At 35.3% G+C, this 22435-nt stretch overlaps 1 protein-coding gene across 9 annotated transcripts in view; it reads left to right on the top strand.

Moving 5' to 3' along the window:
* The window catches only part of LOC118206113 (putative inorganic phosphate cotransporter), a 161926-nt gene that overhangs the window by 61446 nt on the left and 78045 nt on the right, over window positions 1-22435 (top strand). For 7 of the 9 annotated variants that reach the window (XM_085810718.1, XM_085810719.1, XM_085810710.1 and 4 more), the window contains exon 2: window positions 10128-10237. The exons of the other annotated variants lie outside the window; for them this stretch is intronic. The gene's annotated coding sequence lies outside the window, so the exon portion shown is untranslated. The remainder of the gene's footprint in view (window positions 1-10127; window positions 10238-22435) is intronic. 9 annotated transcript variants of the gene reach the window in all.

The raw sequence follows: 22435 nt of genomic DNA, 5'->3' as shown, positions 1-22435 counted from the left end.
TCCATTCAGTTATGTTTAGCAATTTTTATATAAATTACAATTATGATCTAAAATAGTTTATTTACTCTTATGCTTCCATTCAGTCATGTTTACCCTTTTTTTATATAAATTATAATAATAAAAAAGTATTATATGAAATTAACCTTTCATCTAAATTAAAACATCAATCTTAGATAGTTATTTACTATTATACTTCCTTTCTTGCATTAGGGTTGCCGCAATTATTTTTGGCAGCACTGGCATCAACAATAGTTTGGCGATTTTTTACGGCCCTCAAAACCAAATAGTACCAAAGAAAATATTGAAACTGATGACTTTAAGTGTAATGCTGACATTTGTATAGTAGAAAATGATGTTATGTCTTGTGACGTCATAGTGACAAACGAACATCGCAGGTCCTAGATATTTATCTTGTGGAATTTTAGGTCATAAATCCATAAAAAGCAGAAACAAATTGCTGAAAAAGAACAATACTTAAACTCCTGAAGAAACGACGAATACGGTCACATCAATCAAATTTAATGCGTCAAACTTGCTACATAAAGTAATAAAAATTAATACTATATCACTTAAGCTGTCTTTCATACGGAAGTGAAGCAACGGTTTTATCTAACGATATTTATAAACAAATAGAAAATCCTTCTTTAGGTTGCGTTTCATAATATGTTGTAGACAGTAATGTAATGTCATTTGACGCTATAATCGGCATGGATATTCTTAAACAAGGTTGAAGTTAATGTAAACAAACACGGTGTTTGTATTTCTAAACACGTGATAAAACAACAGATACGGAAGATCTGGGCATCAAAAATATTTCGTTAGTCAAACATTTGAATTAGAAATAGGTCCTACTGCTACAAAAGAAAATCTTGTCGTCGATCGCAAACTTCTCGATTCTCAACCGGTAGTAAGCAAGAGAAAAATAGGTAGTACGAAAAGAAACAAATAACTATTTAAATTCAAAAATTAAATACCTGAACATCCAGTTTCTGTTCTTTCTCTAACACTTGTAAATTTATGCGATATGAGTTTTGGTCAGGGGCAATAGCTGCTCATAGACTTTGACAAAATAAACCGTTTTTATTTTCACAAATATTCTTTTAGCAATAGACATAACGAAATTTGTCATAAATTATGTTTTTAAAAGGAGTAATAGAAATGGATGTTGCATTTTTAATAGGAAATATAAAGTTCTTATAAAAGATAATGATTTCTCATTAATTATTTTAGGGTGGATCAATTTATTAGCAGGTTTACACTTTATGTCGCCACCATTTCTGGGCCCATATTGCTCATTTTCAATTAGAATAACTTTTTACGTCGATTTGCTGCCTCTGACTGTATTTTGTCTATTTTTTTCTAAGGTATTTTGTCTTCTTGTTGCTTTGTATTCCTAAATTTTCTGCGCGATTTGAGAACATCGTCGTTTGTTTTTGGAAGAACTGTGCATTTAAATAGCTGTGAAAAAATAAACCTAGATTTTCAAAATGGAAATATGGCTGGGATTGACTAAGCGGAAAAGCGACGATTCACAGGTGATGAATCCAGGACAATCTACTAGCACTAATAATACTGAAAAAAAAATGTTTATAGAAAATATAATGAAAGTTATTTATCTTTAGCTTTTACTTGGAATGGAGATGAAATGGACCTCCAATCTCAATGAGTTGTTTGGGGTGAACTATTATCAAATCAAAGTATGAACCGTCGTTTCTTAAAAGACATCTTGACTCTAAGCAAAACAATTTAAAAGATAAATCTGAAGATTTTTTTAAGAAGAAATTATCAGAGTTCAGAAATAGTAAACAAGTAATGAGAGGTTTTGTTACTTCATGTTGTTCAGAGGCCCATATTTAGAGTAAAGAAGCCATCGATTTAGGACAACACACTTTATTTACACGAATAATGAATAAAAAGATCACACAGAAAATCATATTGACCATCACACAGCATTTATCATCTCACCATCTCCGCACGCTCGAATGACGGATGTGTCGGGAGAAGAGACAGCTGCGCCACCATAATTAATACGCATGCGCATAAGAAAAAGGTTCGCTTGCCTTTACCCAACACACCCCTCCTGCGAGCAACAGTTTTTCAATACAAAAATGAAATACAAACAAACGATATATAACACATTACATTAAGAAATTAAGGAAATAATTTTCAATGTATACATTAATTTTTCTTCACTGACACTCTTAGTAAAAATTTCTGCAATCATATTATCAGTTTGTGAATATTCTAACTTAATCACATTGTCCTTTATGAAGTCCTTCATGAAATGGAAACGTAAGTTCATGTGTCTGGATTTCGTCGAAGATCTGGCACAGTTGATACACTGGATAGCTGCTTCACTGTCTGTATTCAAAACCACTGCACCATTCAAAAAATGTTTACATTTTAATTCTGATAATAAATTTAGAGTTCATTTAATATATTTACAAATTTCAGAAATAGAAAATAATTCTGCTTCACAAGTAGACAGACTAACAGTTCTTTGTTTACGACATTTCCAAGAAACCAACGAATCACCTAGTAAAATAGTACCACCAGAAAAATTACTTACCATTTTCTGCATTTCCCCAGCTAGCATCAGCATATGCATTTAAAACTCCAAAATCATTGCTATAGAAAAGTTTTTTATGTTTTAAATACTTTATTACCCTTTTAGCCAAAAGATAATGACTTTTTTCTGATACATGATTAAACTGTGACTAATAAGTAGTTACAAATGATATATCAGGACGCGTTCTATTCGCTAAATATAAAAGTTCACCAATTAATTCCTCATACAATGTTGTATCAATATTTTCATTTGTACATGAAAAACCTTTATCTACCCCTTTAACGATTAGCGTTTTTACTGCTTTACAATTTTCTAGATTGTGTTTAGTCAATAAAGATTCAATATATTCTGTTTGAAACAAACATATACCATTTTCATGTTTTTCTAATTGCATTCCCAAAAATTTGGAACTAATATTTTCATGCAACTCAAATACATTTTTAATTTAAAAACAGTATTTACAAGCATTTCTTTATTATTACATAATACAGCTAAATCAAGATACAAACACAATATAAAAATGTTTTTGGTATTATTATAAATGAATATACAACTATCAGATGCTAATTGTACCAGTCCAAGTTTTTCTAATTCAGTTTTTATTTTCATATACCAATTTCTACCCGATTGAGGCAACCCATAAATACTTTTGTTTAATTTACATATTTTCCCAAAATCACTTTTCCATAAACAGGTGGAGGAGTCATATACACATCCTCGTTTAAGTCACTGTACAAGTATGCTGTTTTTACATCATAAAATTTAACAGTGAAATTTAATTTAGCTGAAAGTGCAAGCAATAATCTAAAATATACTACTGGTGAATATGATTCGGTATAATCCTTATTTTTTATTTGATTAAACCCAGCCGCTACTAATCGCGTTTTATAGTTTACTTCAACAGAGTCTCCTTCCTTCAAAGTATACACCCACTTACGTTTTACTAATTTTTTTTCTTTTTTTTTTTTTTTTTTTTAGGCATCTCTACTATTTCCCACACTTCGTGTTTGGGTAATGAATCTAATTCGCTTTCCATCGCCGATTTCCAGTCATATCAATTAGCACTTTGTTTTGCTTCTAAAAAATTATTCGGAACATTACTGATTATATTGACGATAGTTGTTTTGATTTGAGCCTCTCGGATCGTCCTAATGGTATTTCATTTCCATATTTATTACTTTTTTCATAGCTATCAGATGTTTGGACTTTATTCCTCCTGTCATCACCCCCGCTACAACGGCTCATGTCGGTGATTTCGAAATTCTATGAGTCATCATATTCGCTTGCTTGAGTATTTTCCATAACAACCAATTCGAGGTGTGGTTTTTGATCTACTTCGTTTCCCCTTCCTTTTAATTCTTCAATATCCCAAGTTTCTAAGGTTTTATTTTACCCCTTATAATTACTACTTTTAAAGATTCGTTAAACTTAACTGACCGTTCTTCAATTATTTTATTACTTGCTATTTCAAAAATACGATATCCTATTCTTTCTCTAGCATATCCTAACATTATCCGTCTTTTTCCTGGTATGTCAAATTTGTTTCGCATTACTTTCGAAATGTGAAAGTATGCCACACTTCCAAACGTTTTTAGATAGTTTAATTTGGGTTTCTTACCAGTCCAAATTTCTAAAGGAATTTGTTCTTTTCCTTTCTTTGGTGTTAAATTTGATACTTGAGTACTAAAATTAATTTCTTCTGCCCAGAAATTTACCGGAAGCTCACTCTCATGTAGTAATTAATGTCCTAGCTCTTTCCAAAAGAACTCTGTTTGCCTGTTCAACTTTCCCATTACTTTCACTGTTATATGGAATTGTTTTTTCATGAAAAATACCAGAATTAGCAAGATAATTATCTAATTGTTCATTTACAAATTCTAAACCATTATCTGTTCTCAAACGTTTAATTCGTTTACCAGTTAAATTTTCATACTTAGCTTTAAATTTACAAAATGGGTCAAATACTTCGTTTTTACTTTTAAGAAAATAAGTAAAATACATTCCAGAAAAATCATCCACGAAGATCATAAAATATTTAGACTCACGAATTGATTCAGTTTGAACAGAACCACATAGATCCGAATGAGTTAATTCTAAAATTTCTGAACTCTGATTAATGTCAATATTTGGATGACTTTTTCTAGTTTTTCTAGTGTCACAAGTTTCACACTTAAAATCACTTACATCATTAATATCAATGTATTCTTTCATTTCAAGCTTGTTGTTACGTTATTTTCTTCCTTCACTTTCGTACGGGGTTCGTAAATTTGGAGTGAATTACGACAACACTTTATGAAGTATCAAAACACACTTTATTAGCCAATATTAATCAGGGCATCTCCAAAATCACTCAGTCGTCGAACTATTATAAATACAGTCGTCGAACTATTATAAACACGCTGACACGTTCGGCGACACAGCCTTCATACTGTCAGGCAATAGCGGTGGAGACAGCTTCCTGCAAAGCACCAGAGTATAGCTTCCGACTCTGCTTGGTCGTTCTCGGAACTCCACGTACTCTCGAGATTCTCCACGCTACAACTCGCGATGCACTGCTCCCGACTCTTCGGTTCAGTCGTTCCCGGAGATCAATACGCTCTCTCGACGATGCACTAACCACGATACACTAACAGACTCCTTCGGTGCACTCGACGAACCAGTCGGCACTCGTTGCCCGGCTGTTAACTCGATCGACTCTGCACGAGGCACACTCTCTGAGACACACTCTCAATACTACTGATTGCGGACCAGCAGGGTTTATATAGCTTTCGGCTTCTATTCGAGAACATTCGGGGCTAAATCGCTAAGAACTCGTCCCAGAAGGTTCTCCAACCGTCCATGGTATATCGCCAAATGGTAGATTTCTCGCCAAATGTGGCAACCCTGCCTTTCCTTGCCATTTTATGGCAACCCTCAAACTGCTTTGCGGGGAAGCCATCTTACCACGCTTGTACATTTCGTAACACTGCCCCCTCCCAAGGACTGCACGTCCCGGGGAGTACAACCCTTGGTCAGAAGCCAAGTCGATACACACAAAACATAATAAAACAAACAAATAACATACTTAAAAACACAAATATTTACACTATGTACAAGTTATATACACAAATTAAACACATAACAATTTTAAATTATACAAATTCAAGTTCTGAATGAATTTCAGTCTCAGTCTTTTCATTAAAATATACCGGGGTCAAATACTTTTCGACTGCAGTTCTCAGATGCATTTCTGTTGTGAATATCACAGTCTGAAAATTCAGTCCTTTCAGACTTGTCATCCACAGAAAGATCTGAAACAGTTTCTTCAACAGTCTGTAGTTCATTCGCAGCATTTCACCTCGGTATTTTTAGCAGCTCGTATGTGCTTGTTTTCCTCCGTTTCGTGGAAACTAGCTCCGAATTTTGCGTCAGAGTCATGAATGGAACCCGAGTCTTCACAAACACAAGCATCCAGGTTTAGAATCAAATCCTTGTCCGCACAATCAGCACTGTGGAGACGCACACATAATTCGCGGGATGAGTGAAATTTCTTGCAATACTGGAGTACACTGCTTAAGCTGTACATCAGCTTCTCCCATCTCTGCATCACATGCACGTTCAGATGGTTCGAGACTTGCTGAGTGCGTTTTCATAACTTCACTATCAGTTTCTAGGAACTTGACAGTCGCATTTTTACTTTCTTCTATTTCTACTTCAGGCATGTGAGAATCAAAATCTTCCTTCCCGTCTTTTATTTCTTCATGTTTTCACTCTTTTTCTTTAATCCCGTTAGATATTTCATCGATCATTTCTGGATCTTTCTCAGGCAGTTCGTTAGCTACTTCTTTCATTTCTTCATCCTTGGATTCTCCAGTTGCCACTACTGTTATTTTCACATCTTCTTTTATGGCTCCAGTTTCTTCTGCAAGCTCCACTTTCAGCGGTTGGAGTTGCTCTCGCACCTTTTCTTGGCGACATTTATTTCTTCCCCCTGGGCTTTCTTATCTTCCTGTCCGGCTTTCATCTCTTTCATTCCGGCATTGATCTCAGCTGTCATCTCTTTATATCCAGCTTTTATCTCTATATACAGCTTTTATCTCACATATCCGGCTTTTATCTCAGCATATCCGGCTTTTATCTCAGCTTTCATCTTTTCCTGTCCGGCTTTCAACTCGGCTAAAAGGTCCATCAAAATCTTCATTTCTTCCGCCATGGCTTTCCTGTGCAGGCGGGTCACTGGCATTCACTCGCAAATCCCACTTCTGACACCAGTTATTACGTTATTTTCTTCCTCACTCTCGTACGGGGTTCGTAGATTTGGCGTGAATAACGACGACACTTTATGAAGTATCGAAACACACTTTATTAGCCAATATTAATCAGGACAGCTCCAAAATCACATTTACAGTCATCGAACTGCTATAAACACGCTGACACGTTCAGCGACGCAGCCTTCACACTGTCAGCCAATAGCCGTGGAGACAGCTTCCTTCAAAACACCAGAGTATAGTTTCCGACTCTTCTTGGTCGTTCTCGGAACTCCACGTATCTCGAGACTCTCCACGCTACAACTCGCGATGCACTGCTCCCGACTCTTCGGTTCAGTCGTTCTCGGAGCTCAACACGCTCTCTCGACGATGCACTAACCGCGATACACTAACAGACTCCTTCGGTGCATTCGACGACCCACTCGGCACTCATTGCCTGGCTGTTAACTCGATCGACTCTGCACGAGGCACACTCTCTGAGACACACTCTCAATACTACTGACTGCGGACCAGTAGGGTTTATATAGCTTTCGGCTTGTGTTCGAGAACATTCTGGGCTAAACCGGTAAGAACCCGTTCCAGAAGGCTCTCCAACCGTCCATGGTATATGGTCAATTTTGTCGCCAAATGGGAGATTTCTCGCCAAATGTGGCAACCCTGCCTTTTCTTGCCTTTTTATGGCAAGCCTAAAACTGCTTTGCGGGGAAGCCATCTTACCACGCCTTTACATTTCCTAACAATATATTTTGGATTTAAATGGCACAATCTGTTATGTCAAAGTTCATAATTACACTCCTGGCCATTAAAATTGAAACACAAGGAAGGAATGATCTGACGAATGCCAAAGTCACATGAAAGGAAGAAGAGTTTGGCATATGCAAATAATTAGAATTTCAGAGCATTTGGACGACACAGTAGGGAGAAACTACATCTGTAGCACTGCATAAAAGAAAAATTGCGTAATGGATTTCTCATTTTTAAAGTGCTTTATAAGGTTGGAGTTTGCTCATAATATCGTGTTATGCCTCGAATAAGAAGAGGAAATGCTTACCAGGAATTCAATAGAGGCAGGATCGTTGCGAATCGAAAGTGCAGATTATCGTTCCGTGATATTGCCGGTCGCACTGGTCGACATCCAACCACGGTCATGCCAATATGGAATGAATGGATTGCTGAGGGTCATACTGAACGGCATGCAGGATCTCAACGCCCTCTCATGACTAACGCGAGAGAGGACAGACATATTCAGCCCTACAAAACAGTACGACCACATCACGGAGCATTATTCAGGAAATGGGCATGCTTGCAGCACTCCCAGTATCAGCTCACAAGATGCGTCGACGTTTGCAGCAGCGTGGACTATCATCAGGGTTACCATTACTTCGGCTTCCCTTGACAATGTAGCATAGAGAGAGACGGCGACTCTAATGCGCCAGACGACAAAGCTGGGTAGAGAAGTGGCACAATGTCGCCTTTTCAAACGAGTTCCGGTTCTACGTGCATATTTTGATGGCCGTATACGTGTGCGGAGTGTCCGAGGAGATCGCACGTAGCTTGCTTGCATTCGATATCGGCATAGGGTCCCTGCACCTGGTGTGATGGTTTGGGCAGCCGTTGGGTATATGACATGCATTTCTCTAGTTCGGATCGACGGTAATTTGAACGCAGATAGGTACATTTCTGAATGTTACGTCCAATGGTTGTGCCTTATCTTCAACGCTCCCAAACGCTATGTCCGAACAAAATAATGCAACACCACATGTTGCACGTCGTGTTCTGACCTTCCTAGATAGACAGGGTATTCACCGAGCTCGTGCCTTTGCATTTGCGCAGCATAAGGAAGTCCTGATCACTATGTCATGGAATGTCCACTAACCGAAAGGTTCCATATCAGAATGCTTTCCACCAATATCAACCCATTCAGACGGTTTATATTGAGAACTCCAGCCCTACGACAGAGAATCTACAACATCATTAATCTGCTAATGTCATCAGGACTGGATATTGTGGATCTAAGTAAGGGACTAAGTAAGGACTAAGTAAGATTTATGTCAATTTTCTCCTGAAACGTTTCCGTGGCGTTTGTAAGAGCAAATTTATGCTTTACTCCAGCAGCAACAGTGCCAACGTGTGCCACTGGTGCCAGAATAGCAGCAGTAAAAATAATTAATTAATGAAGTAATCAAGCAGCGAGGTATATAAATATTCAAACTTACATGAATTTATGTATTCAATGTAAACTACGATACATACGTACTTTATGTATCCAAGAGTTATTGTATATATATATAATGTATGTCAACAACCATACTCAAGTACTCCTAATGTATCTTCTCTACATATAATAAAAGAAAGAGTCTGTCTGTGTGTGTGTGTCTTTCCTTCGCGCTGCGCGTAAGCGAATAGACCCACGGTTACGAAATTTGGTACACAGGTGCATCTAGACAAGAGCCAGTGCACCTCGAAGCGATTTTTTCGAAATTCGAATTCGAATTTTTTTATTTTATGTTTTGTGACGAAATCGAGTCAATATGAGACATAATGGGCTATAGGAAAGCGAGATTTTACTCTACACACTCCATTTTTACATCGTCATGAAACGGAAGCACTTAGCTATTTTATGAACTTAAAATAAATTTCGTGTTTCAATAAATCGACTAAATACGAATTTATTTACCTAAGTGAGCTTAACACCTTTTCAACGGGATTTTTTTCTAAAAAAGTTTATTTTTAAAAATGTACAGTTTATTTTTCTTTGATTTATGGACACGTTAAACTTTTATCCTTGCGAATGCTTTTACAAAACGAATTTTGGAATATTTTGTATTTTTAAAAAAAATTTTAAATGAAGCTTCCGAGTACACTTCTCACATCTCACATCTTTAAAAATGTGATTTTGGCAACAATTTTCCTGTCTTATTGTTGTTGATAGATTTTTGCTGAAATCGCATCATTTTGAATAGTTTCATTCTCTTAGAAATATGGGTTTGGCGACAATTTTTCATCGTATTTCTTATGAATTCTGCGCGGAATTTTATGTTTTTTGAGTTGCTTTCATATTAGTTTTTGCTTATTTCACTGTTTGTAAGATATTCAAAAGTTTTGCATGATTTTTTTTCTTCAACGGAAAGTTGGTTAATTCTTTTTATTAGAATAATTAATATTTGTATTAAGGGATATAGCTTATTTCATTGTAATTTTTTTCTCTTGAAAATATAAGATAAAATATCATTAATTATACTTTGCTTTTCAGAATTTTTTGTTTTTTGTATTCTTTTATGTTATTTATTGCTCCTTTAACTATTTTTCAGATACTGAAAAGTTTTGAGTGATTTTTTTAGGAAACAAAGTTCTTAACCTCCTTTATACCATTTGAGTTCCTAAGATTTTGCAAAGGGAAGTTGGTTAATTTATTTATTAGGTAATTAAATATTTGTATTAAGGGATATTGCTTATTTCGTTGTAAGTTTTTTATTTATTAGTTGTAAGTTTTTTATTTATCCATTATTATTTATACGTAATAACATTTTTTTATGAAGTTGTTCTGCAGAGTAAAATTGTACGCAGTTTTTAAATTTAACGTTTGGTGTTCCCTTCAGCCATTTGGCCGGTACATTTAAAAGCCAGACGAAGGCTGCGCAGGATAATATAATCAGCTAATCAAATGTTTATTGCAATCAAGTATTCAAGTATATAACTAGTAATTAAATGTAAGAACGGTATTCATAACATAATTACGTATCTATTATGTTTTTATTGCAATCAAGTATTCAAGTATATAACTAATATTTAAATGTATAAACGGTATTCATAACATAATTATGTATCTATTATAACAACATGTATGTACTCAAATAACGCAAGCCCCAAATAATGAATGTAAACAGGTCTAATATATGCGACCGTAATCAAGCTGTCAAGTACATAACTAATGTATTCATGTAACTTTATCATGTATCCAATGTATTAATGTATTTTATTGATGGATCATATTTCATGCATTTGAGAATTATCATTATTATTATTGTTATTATTATTAGCATCAGTATGACTATTATTGATATTAATATTAGCATTTGATATATTATTATTATTTTGTATCTATATGCATTATTATCAGTATTTGTTAATGTATCTAAGAATTATGGCAACGTGAGCCCAAGAGCATCACCAACGCATTCTAACAGCTAATATATTCTAACAGCTTACATATTCATGCAGCTAACACATTCATGTAACATCATCCAGGTCCCTGTTCCTTCATGCGACTTCACAGAGAAGCAAATGCATTCCCGAGCCAGGCCTCCTGGGACTGTGGAGCTGCCGGTTCAAGATAGTGGAGGGCGTGGAACATATACCTGCTTTACCTTTGTTAGACATCAGGTGTCTCCGTCCTCCGTCACCTGTCACCTTCTCAGTGCAGTTGTAAAGGCTGCCTGGGCTCTGGTACCAACATCACACTCCTTTAATTTGTTGATGTTGTTAAAGTCTGCCTGATATTCGTTCATCGTATACGTCTGACATGTCTTTCACGAAAGTTTAGTTATTCAAAGTCGTACTGTAGTCCACAGCCTGAACATTAGAAATTTCACGCACTGTAATTTGAAGTTTTCTTGGAGTTTAACATCATAAATTTTCGAGTTTGAAGTTTTATCATTCATTTTCTAAAGTCACAATGCACTCCACACACTTACAGACCCTTTTTCAAACTCTATTTATTATTTATTTTATTTACATGAGTTCTGTAGCTATCATATTGATGGTTAAATAATAAAAAAAATTCAAAATTTAAGACAAAACGATAAGTCATTTTACTACCTGAACGAGTTCAGCCAGTTAACTATTAGAATAGGGCCGATCTGTATATCAGTGTTGCAAGAACTCAGGAATTAAACTATGGTGTAGACCTCTGACGTGTCACAAAAGGAGGCCACAACATACACCTGTGCATGTACATAGAAATTCGAAGAGTTTAATGTTATATGGGTATTTGTGAAATAATCTCCTTATAAAAGTCCCCAGGTATATTTTCTTTCTGTGCCATTAGTTTTGATTTAGCCAGTATTTGAAAAACAGCTCAAAATTAAATAGCCATGGCTGGAGTTCGACTCTATATAGTTCGAATATATGCCTCACGCATCCTTCATATATCGTGGGATGAGTTATTAGATTGACTAGTAATAGGTTACATGTACTCAGAATTATTTGGACGATTGAGAGGTAATTTGGAAATTTTTCAATAATGTGCAGTGTACTGATTACTTAACAATACTAGCAGATTTGACTGGACGCTATAGTGAAACAGAGTAGCACTTCAAGCCGTCATGAATGATAATACTGATACTGCAGTCGCTTTCTTTTTTTTATTGAATCCTTCTACACTGGGCATTAGGAAAACTAGTCGTTCCAAGGTTTTGACCTAAAACATGTAACGATTACTGAGGTTATGATTCAAAATATTCGAATAAAAAGAAAGCTGTAAGTTTACCAATTTGAAATTTAAAATCTTTCTGAAAATTCCTGAGATCTGAGAATTCAAATGCCTCAACGCTAGAAAAACCAAAATGTACTAATAATCCAGCTCGCATCTAATGAATGAATTCAGTTATTTAAAGTTGGATTTGATCTCAGTATGTTAGTCTTCAAGTAAATATATGCGAAAGCAAAATTATTATTTTGTGCAAAAGCCTGGAGAAATTAATAATTTATTTTAAAATAAGTTTTCCTTGTCGAATAACAGTTTCTCTGCAATATAGTTTCCCGAATGACAGTTTCTTTTCTTCTGCTGTCCTATATCCCTTATTTTATTCTTTGTAAAAAACTGCGTATGACTCGATATGAAATGAATGAATGAAAAAAAAACTTGATTTGATTTTAAAATTGATTTATTTTGCATTGAAATGAAAAGTTCTTCACAAAATTGTAATCACTAAGACCAGTACTTTCGATTCAGTGTACTTCTTCTGAGACCAAACAACAATTATAAACAATGGGTAGTAAAGGAAACAGAAGAAAATGTTTGTTTTTTCTACCTGAAACAAGAACGTTCAGTTGCCTAGTACAATAGTTTAAAATTTATATTTGGTTGGCACATACTTTTCTGAACTCAGAGCAAGAGATATAATATTTTTTTTATTTATTTTTATATCCAATTACCTTAATTACATAAAGAATGCGGGATTCCCGTTAATTTATTTGAAACGTTTCTAACGAACTTGCCAATCTTGCAAAATTCATTTGCGGTTGTCGAACTTTCATGAAATCCATCATGCAGCTTCTATCTTCATTTACACCCCTGATATATATATTTTAATAATTAAATTAAATTTGTTTATGTCCTATGTTCATAGAAAATATGAATTTGCAATTGAAAAACTATTGAAACGGGAGATTTTGAAAAGTGCAAAATTTATTCAAAGTAGTGCTTATTGTGGGCAGTAAAATTTGTAAAGGTTTAATAAAAAACTTTTAAATATAAAAATTTGAAATATATTTTACAAGAACATTGCTGCCAATTCCTTAGAAAGATCCTGACGTTTCAAGAGAAATTAGTATCTCTCCATAAAACCATTAACAATTCAACGGACCGTGAATCGTCTCTCTCGCATTTTTGAGCAATACTCTTATGCAAGAATGTGAAAAATGCAAGTAATATAAAGTAATTATAATTTTGAATTTAAATCTTTGATTTTTAATAAATGCGAAAGAAATTCCCCGACGCAGTGTAAGACAACATATGTAGACAGAAAATGCAGTCAAATGCAGAACAATATGTAAAAAGTAAAATAAGACTCAACACTTACAAAATAAAAGTTACTTATTAGATACAATATAGTAATACACTGAAAAAATATTTAAATTGCCTTATCAACATTTAGATTTTTACATCGGTCAAAACTAATTTTAATTATAACTTGCAGTTAAAATTTCTAAATATTGTAGTAGCTATCGTCCTATTTAATATGAAGGTAGTGTTTATGTACGCACTAATGTACGCTAATCGAATCACGAATCTCGCTGCCTACGCATCTAACTATCTAACGACGTATCTAAATGCCACATCTAAAATTTCTGCAAGCAGTGGTTCAGCTATAATTCTATGATCAAATACTCAATCTAGTTTTAAAAGGATTTATTAAATACTAAAATTAATCTAATCTAGAATCTAGAATCGAATCTAATGTTACATCTCAGGAGCAGCGTTGTAGCTGCGTCATAACAAATCGAAAGTCAAGTTCTCACTGTTGCCATTCTGAGGCAGACAAAAGTTTGTTTCTAATCAAACCAGAACATCGGCATAGTGAAAGTTTCTAGTCAAACCGGAATATCCCGGCCCCCGTTGGACGATTGTCCAACATCATTTGGAAATGGGAGTGGACTGATATTGGAGACGGCTCGGCAAAAGATTCCATCTGAAGTTCTGACGTCTACGACTCGTACTAGTCCATCTGGACCAGAAAAGGTTTCCTCGATGCGAGCTAGTGTCCACTTCACGGGTGTCTTGTTTTTATCCTTTAACAAGACTAGTTGTCCTGCCTTGAGATTGGATCTCACTTGATTCCATTTTGAGCGGTTCTGCAAATGATTAAGATATTCCACGTTCCAACGGTTCCAGAAATTAGCTCTAAGTTTTTGAATTAAGGTCCATCTAGAAGACAAGGTCAAAGAATCTAGAGAATCATTCGGTTCTGGTATCGACAAAAGTGGAGCTCCTATTTGGAAATGACCTGGAGTCAAAGGCTGAAGATCTGTTGGATCAGCCGAAATAGGTGATAGAGGTCGAGAGTTCAAGCAGGCTTCTATTTGTGTAATTAATGTATACAGCTCTTCAAAGTTTAAAATTGTCGTTTTCGCGACCTTTGTCAAAATTCTCTTCATTGATTTTATATTAGCCTCCCATAATCCGCCAAAATGCGGAGAAGAAGGAGGAATAAATCTTCATGTTATACCTTCTTCGGAACTAAAGTGCTGAATAGGACCCGATCTACAAATTCTAAAGAGTTTATCAAGAACATTCTTCGTTCCTTTGGAGTTCGTAGCGTTATCACTCCAAACAATGGATGGTTTAGATCGTCTGGCAATAAACCTTCTAAGACATGCTAGAAAGGCTTCAGTAGACAAATCCGATACTACTTCTAGATGAATAGCCTTTGTACTAAAGCAAATAAATATCGCTATGTATGATTTTAACGTAACTCTAGATCTTCTCAAATTAGGCTTGGTGATAACTGGACCTGCAAAGTCCAGTCCTATTTTATCGAATGGTCTAGTTATTACAACTCTATCTCTAGGTAAGTCTCCCATCATTTGGTTTATGGTTTGGTTGATTGTTCGAAAGCACGTCACGCATTTACTTATAACGCGTCTAACTCTATCTTGTCCGGAAAGTATCCAGTATAATTGTCTAATAAGAGAAAGTGTTGTTTGAACGCCCGAATGAAGATATTTTTTGTGATAATAATCTATGAGTAATTCAGTGAAATGATATCTTTATAAAAGAAGTTGATGTTTCTGGTCTTCTGAAAGATTGGAGAAACGTAGTCTCCCACCAACTCGTAAAAGATCATCTTCATCAAGAAATACATTTAAGGATAAAACCTTACTATTACTTGGAACTGATCGTTTCGAATGCAGGCACTTAATTTCAGGTTGAAATTCAGAATGTTGTACACATTTGACTAGCACTTTTGTTGCATTCTGTAGTTCAGAAGCACTCAAAAAACTTTCTTTTCTTAATGGTGGATTGGTTCTACAGTTGTTCGCAAACCTGAAACACCACGCAGTAGTTCTAATCAATTTGCTGAATGACGAATACCTCTTAATGAATTCGTTCTCAATGGAATTTTCACCTGTGACTGTTGAGTTCACTACAGCTCCCCTTCGAAGTTCAAGCTCTTCATGATCCTTGAAATCTATTACTGTTTCTGCAAGTTTAGGCCACGAATCGATGTTCTGTAATAGCCACTTAGTTCCATGCCACCACATGTCACTATTTCGTAGTTCAGACAACGTTATTCCTTTCGTGGAATTTGTCTTTGTTCCTCTGATCAGCATATCAGCCGGATTTTCATCCCCAGGGCAATAATTCCAGGACTCAGGTGATGTTTTCTTTCGTATTTCCATTACTCGATGCTGGATGAAAGGCTTCCATTTATTTGGATCGCCCTTTATCCAATGTAACGTAACAGAAGAGTCTGACCAAAAATGTACATTCATCTGGAGTCTTTTCTCTAACTGTTCTTTGACATTCGAGGCTAATCTTGCTCCGATGAGCGCCCCCATCAGCTCCAATCTTGGAAGGGACAGCTTCTTCAGTGGAGCTACTCTGGTTTTGAAAATGACAAAACTACTTCCTATTTCACTGTCCGTCGTGACGTATCGAAGGTATATCACAGCTCCATATGCCTTCTGACTTTCGTCGGTAAAGCAATGCATTTGAATATCTCTCAATTCAGACTTGTTAGTCTTTCGGAAGTAATGTCGCGGAATGTTTACATCCTGAATCGCTGACAGTTCATTAATCCATTTTTTCATTCTGTTTTCAAAGTCCAATGGTAACGGGTCATCCCAATCTACCCCAAATTGCCATATTTCCTGCATTAGTATTTTTGCCCTAATAGTGAATGGACTTATAAATCCAGTGGGATCGTAAAGCTTTCCAATAGTTTTAAGAACTTCTCTTTTTGTTATTAACTTTGTTTTCCCTTGATTAGTTAGATTTTGTGATTCTATCTTCAGAAGGTCTTCCTTGTAATTCCATTTATATTCCAATACCTTCTGTTCCAGAACTTTCTGGATTTCACCATTTTCGTATTCGTCAAAAACTTCCTGCAGATTCCCACAATTTGTTTTCCATTTTCGCATGTTGAAACCAGCAGCCTTCAATATATATCTAATATCTTCATTTATGAGTTTAGCTTCATTTTCGTCTTCATTCCCACCTATTAAATTGTCTACGTATAAACATTCGTTCAATAGTTTAACTGCTTTCTGATTTGTTTCTTTAAAGGTATTTATGTGATGTTTGATAGTAGCGGCAAGCAAAAATGGGCTGGATGTAGCTCCAAACAAAACGCGAGTCATCCTAAGTACGAGTATTTTCGTGTTAGGTTTCCCATCCTTATCTGTAAGGTTATTTGCCCACAAAAATCTTACAGCATCCCTATCTTCGGGTGACAGAGAAATCTGGAGAAAGGCTTGTTCAATGTCGGCAGTAAATGCTATGCTACGTGTACGAAATTGTATTAATATCTCTAACAATGGTGGATTTAAATTAGGACCGGAATAGAGACAATCGTTTAAAGAGTATTCATTTTTCGAATGGCTGGATGCATCAAATACAACTCTTACGGGTTTATCAGGTCGAATAACTGGCTGGTGAGGCATGTAATAAATTCTTCCTGTTTCTTCAGAACTTGGATCAATTTCCTCAGCTATACCCATTTTTAAATGTTGTTCTATAACTGAGTGATAATGCTGATGTAGCAGTGGATCATTTCTCAACCTTTTAACCAGTTTATTAAAGCGAACTTCTGCATTTACGTAATTCGTTTTTAATTCAGACGAATTTTCATTCCAAGGGAGTTTAACCTCATATCGCGTTTCTTTAAATTTGATAGTTGTGTTAAAATTCTCTAAAATGTCATTATCTATTTTACTAATTTCCTTCCCTTGTTCTATTCCCAATGTTTCTAATTCCCAAAACTGCTTTAACTGTGTTGAGACCAATTTGTCATCAACAATAATGTCCATGTTTAACAATTTACCGTTAGAATCAGTCCGGCCTTGAAGGCACCATCCAAATATTGTTTCAGAAGCTATAAGTTTATTTTTAAAACGTTTAAGTCTACTAGTTATTACTTCATGATAGTAATCTGCTCCGATCAAAACAGCAATATTTTTGTCACTGAATGCACAAGAATCAGCTAATTGTAGTCCTATTAACTCTTTGTTAATTTTGGAAACTGGGATATCAGGGAAAGGCAAATTAGTTGCACATATTTGGTTAGTTTCTAAAGCTTCAATTTCTATATTTAGGGATGGTTTACTTCTGTTTTCTAGTTTGACTTTAACATTATTGTAAGTTTGTTCTGTTGCCTGGTTAACCCCAAAGGCAAATACGGACAAAGTTTCCTTTCGAATAACAGGTAATTTACACTTCTCTGAAATGTCCCGAATTATAAAACTTCTCATCGATCCATTGTCTAATAGAATACGAACTGGTTCTAAATTATCCTTCTCAGAAAATGGACGTATCATCACAGTACACGTTTGTAGAAATGCACTGCGGAAAGTTTCTGTTTTTAATTGACTAATCTGAACATCTTCTTTACTGGATGGAATTGTCGACACGACCTTGTTTTTCTCCGAATTGGTTTCGAGTTGGAAACAAATAGACCTATTGTGTTTTTTATTACATATTTCGCACATTTTTCTTTCCTTACACTGCTTAATTTTATGCTGAGATTTTAAACACAAAAAACATCGAGCTTGAGATTTTAAAATATTTCTTTTCTCCTCCACGGTTTTAATTTCGCAGCGATCCGAATCGTGTAGTTCGTCACAATATATGCATTTACTGCTAGCGACTGGAGCAACATATTCATACATTTTAGGCAAACTTTTTTCAAACTGTTTACTGCGCTTGTTGTTTACATTATCGTGAGCGGAGTGGAGACGATCGTTTGATTTATGCCTCCAGTTATGAATCATTCCCGCACGTTGTTTTGTTTTTGTTTCTATACTTTCATTTAACTGCGTAGCTCTTTCGCGGCTTTCTATTTCTTTACGAATAAATTCCATTAATTCGTTAACGTTCTATGTTTGGTTACTGTTTCTACTGCGACTGTATGTTATCTCTGATGGAATTAATTTTAACAATATTGGGCAAAGTAAACTACCGTAAGTTTCTGATAGACGTTCATTGACTTTAAGCATCTAATTTGAGTTTCACACTGATCATATAAATTCCTAAGATTTTCTATATCCCATACATTTCTAACAACGGAAAGATTTAACAGTTTATTCATGTGAGCATTTATTACCAAATCTTTTCTCCCAAACCTGCTAATTAACAGTTCTATAGCTGAATCGTAGTTCTCATTTGTAAGCGAGAGTCCGGAAACGGCATTATAAGCTACTCCACCTAGTAATGACTTAATGACAGTAACTTTCGATAATGAGTTATTGTTATGGATAGCTGCCTCGAATTGACTCCAAAATTCCTGCCAGTTGCTAGAATCACCAAAAAATTTAGCGATAGTCAATTTTGGAAGGCGAATAATTTTATTATTTTCAAGTTTGGAATCTATAGCGGTTTCATTAGGATCCGAATTTTCGAGTTTGTTTAATTCTCTCAATTTGTTTCTTGCTCTAAATTGCCACAGTTGGATTTTTTCTTCATATTCTAGAGCGGATGAAACTTCAAGTTCAAATTCATCCTCTGGGACCTTCAAATCCTGTTCTATTTGAGTGTTTAAATCACTTAGAGTTTTTGCCTTTTCGTTTAATATGTCTAAAGTTTCTTCTATTACATTTATACTAACGTCATCTTTGCTTAATTCTGTCTCAATTTTCTTTAGTACCTTGGACACTGCGGCCCTTACTACTTTGCGTTTCGATTTAAGCTTAGCGACAGGATCTTCCATAATTACACTTCAAATGGAAAACTTATCCTACCTGTTTTTTGCAGGCTTCGCACACTTCACACCGTGCTAATCCATAGTTACGAATCCATATTTTCGAATATTGGCCGGCTTCCCGGCCGATGCACCAAAATGTTTATGTACGCACTAATGTACACTAATGTACACGAATGTCGCTGCCTACGCATCTAACTATCTAACGACGTATCTAAATGCCACACCTAAATTTCTGCAAGCGGTGGTTCAGCTATAATTTTATGATCAAATACTCAATCTAGTTTTAAAAGGATTTATTAAATACTAAAATTAATCTAATCTAGAATCTAGAATCGAATCTAATGTTACATCTCAGGAGCAGCGTTCTAGCTGCGTCATAACGAATCGAAAGTCAAGTTCTCACTGTTGCCATTCTGAGGCAGAGAAAAGTTTGTTTCTAATCAAACCGGAACATCGGCATAGTGAAAGTTTCTAGTCAAACCGGAATAGGTAGGTCATCCTAAGATCGCCTAGAGAAGCCGCATTAAAAGTGACAGAGTTCAAGTAACTGTTTCGCAATGAGCAGATTTTGAATTGGCGAGAAAATTAAAGAAAGAAGCTTACTGATTAACTAAGGAACAAGAAAATCTAAACTGAACTGGAAAAGTTGTAGCTGGAGAGAATTCATTTTGGCAAGATTCTGTATATTTAAATGATAAAAATGAGAATAAAATGAAGAAAGGCTCAGACTAAAAACTAATAAGTTTATAATTACTTCTGGTTAAAACTCAAGGAAAAGAAAATCGAGAGATTGACAAAAAAAAAAAAAAAGAGTTTTTACTTAAATGACTGCTTTAATTCTTTGAAAATAAGTGCGCCTTGTTATTAAAAGGATAGAAGCCAGACGTATATGCAGGAAAATTTACAGTTTAAATACAAAATATACAAATCTTTAATTGTAACATAACATCCCTTCTTAACTTTTTTTCGGTTTCAGACAAGCTTATCATAACTTGTTAGTTTAAAGATTAAATATGATACACACGTGCTCAAAACATAACCTAGTTCCATCTAATGAATGAATTCAGTTATTAAGAGTTAGATTTGATCTTAGTATTTTAGCCCTAATGTTAAACGTATGTGAAAACAAAATTATTATTTCTATGCAAAAGCCTGAAGAAGATAATAGCTTATTTTAAAATAATTTTTCTTTGTCGAGCAACAGTTTCTCTGCGGTGTAGTTCCCCGAAAAATAAACGCTGAAATAATCCTAAGCAACAAAGGCTAAAAGAAAAAATACAAATATAAAAAAAAGGAATTAAAACATACAATTGACACATGAGATAAAGTTTGCATCGCCGAATGCAAATAGACAACCGAAATTAGCCTAAAACGCAATCCCGCAGTCACACCACAGCGCCTTAGAAAGAGACATGCCGGATTTATGACTCAGTTTGCAAGCAGCGATAATTCTGTGTAATCCGAGGCAGCCAAAGCGGAAAGCATATGCCGAAGGATACATTTACACGATGAAATGCATTGAAGGGCGTTGGATGCTGCAAGCTGTTTCAAGAAAATCTGATGTTGCTGAGAGAGCTGAATGTGCATCGCAGTGTCATCAGTAGGCTGTGGAATCGTTATCAAAGGGATCAAAAACCCTGTAGAAGATGTGGGTTTGGGCGCCGGAAGATTACCACACCAGCGATCACTTCCTGATGCTATGTGCAAGACGCCATAGATCACTAATAGCACTACAACTGACATCACATCTTTGCTGCTGCATGACGGCCTATATCCAAGCAAACTGTGTCGCGTTGACTGCATGAAGGTGGAGTGTACCCCCGACGATCTGGTGTTTGCGTTCCTTTTTCCAAAGAACAATACATATTCTTTGCCTTTTTTTCCATCGTATGTCAGCGCGCCAGTGTTGCCAGAAATTTTTCATCGCAAAATGAGGTCTGAGATCACGGGATTTTTGTGACGTCATAGTTATGCATGCTCACATGACCTCTGATGTCGTCACAAATTTACTGCTAGTTGGTTCCGTAAGTTACTGTATTCGATTCTTAGTCTTTTTAATTACGTGTCTTAGCTTTAACGAAAATTTTAAAACTATATTGCTCATTTTCAACTATTTAAATATCTATTTCTTTTTTAATTAATTTTCATTTAATTTGGGTTTCTATTTTAAAATTAATTTGTGCATATTCATTCTTAAGTGATTCCTCAAATTCCTGTTAGCACTTTTGTACTAATTTTTTTAAAGTTGGCAAATAATTTTTTTATTGTTTTTTTCTCCCCTTAATTTTGAACATTTTAATTGAGGAATGCTTTTTAGTCAGATTTCCGTTCTGCGTGTGGTCGATTTATTTCAGATTCTGATTGCTTATGAAAGCCTTTTTCTTTCACCGTTAAATTTATTTGCGTTGCTATTTAGAAAATGGCGTTGCTTTGATGTTTAAGACATTTCTCTTGCTTAGTTCTTGGCAATATTATAATCAGGAGAATGAATTTCATTTCTTCCTCTGTTTGGGTATTTAATATATGGCGCGCAAGCTGCAAGTTTCTTTGGTTCGATTCTTTATCACCATAGTACTAGGGGCGACTGATCTAAAAACACACAGGGGACGAGGGAAGAGGTTTGAAAGGTCCTGAAGCAGTATTTTTCTTTCTTTGCCACTTTTTACCTTTTCTCCTACTCCCTTCTAGTTACACCGGCGTCAGGCTGTGCAGCTTTGAAAAGGAAAGCCTACGTGTAAACAAGACTGTCTGATGCCAACTTCCATTTAAGCCTAAATAAATTGTTTTTTTACATAAATTATTTTTAATTGATACATTATTTTAACATAAAAGCTTTTTACTATATATTAAAAAACTCTTTGAATTCGCAAAAAGTAGCATAAGAAAATGATGGATGTCGCAAAAATTTGGCAAATTCGCAAATACTAAAATTTTAGTAGCACAAGTTTGCCAAAAGTCGCAAATTTGCGAAAAATCGC

Source organism: Stegodyphus dumicola, chromosome 2, assembly GCF_044657685.1.
Source record: "Stegodyphus dumicola isolate Sdum_Otavi_A_Nest chromosome 2, ASM4465768v1".
Lineage (NCBI taxonomy): Eukaryota > Metazoa > Arthropoda > Arachnida > Araneae > Eresidae > Stegodyphus > Stegodyphus dumicola.
The sequence above is the reverse complement of the archived record's forward strand: the minus strand, read 5'-3'. Positions and strand labels throughout refer to the sequence as shown.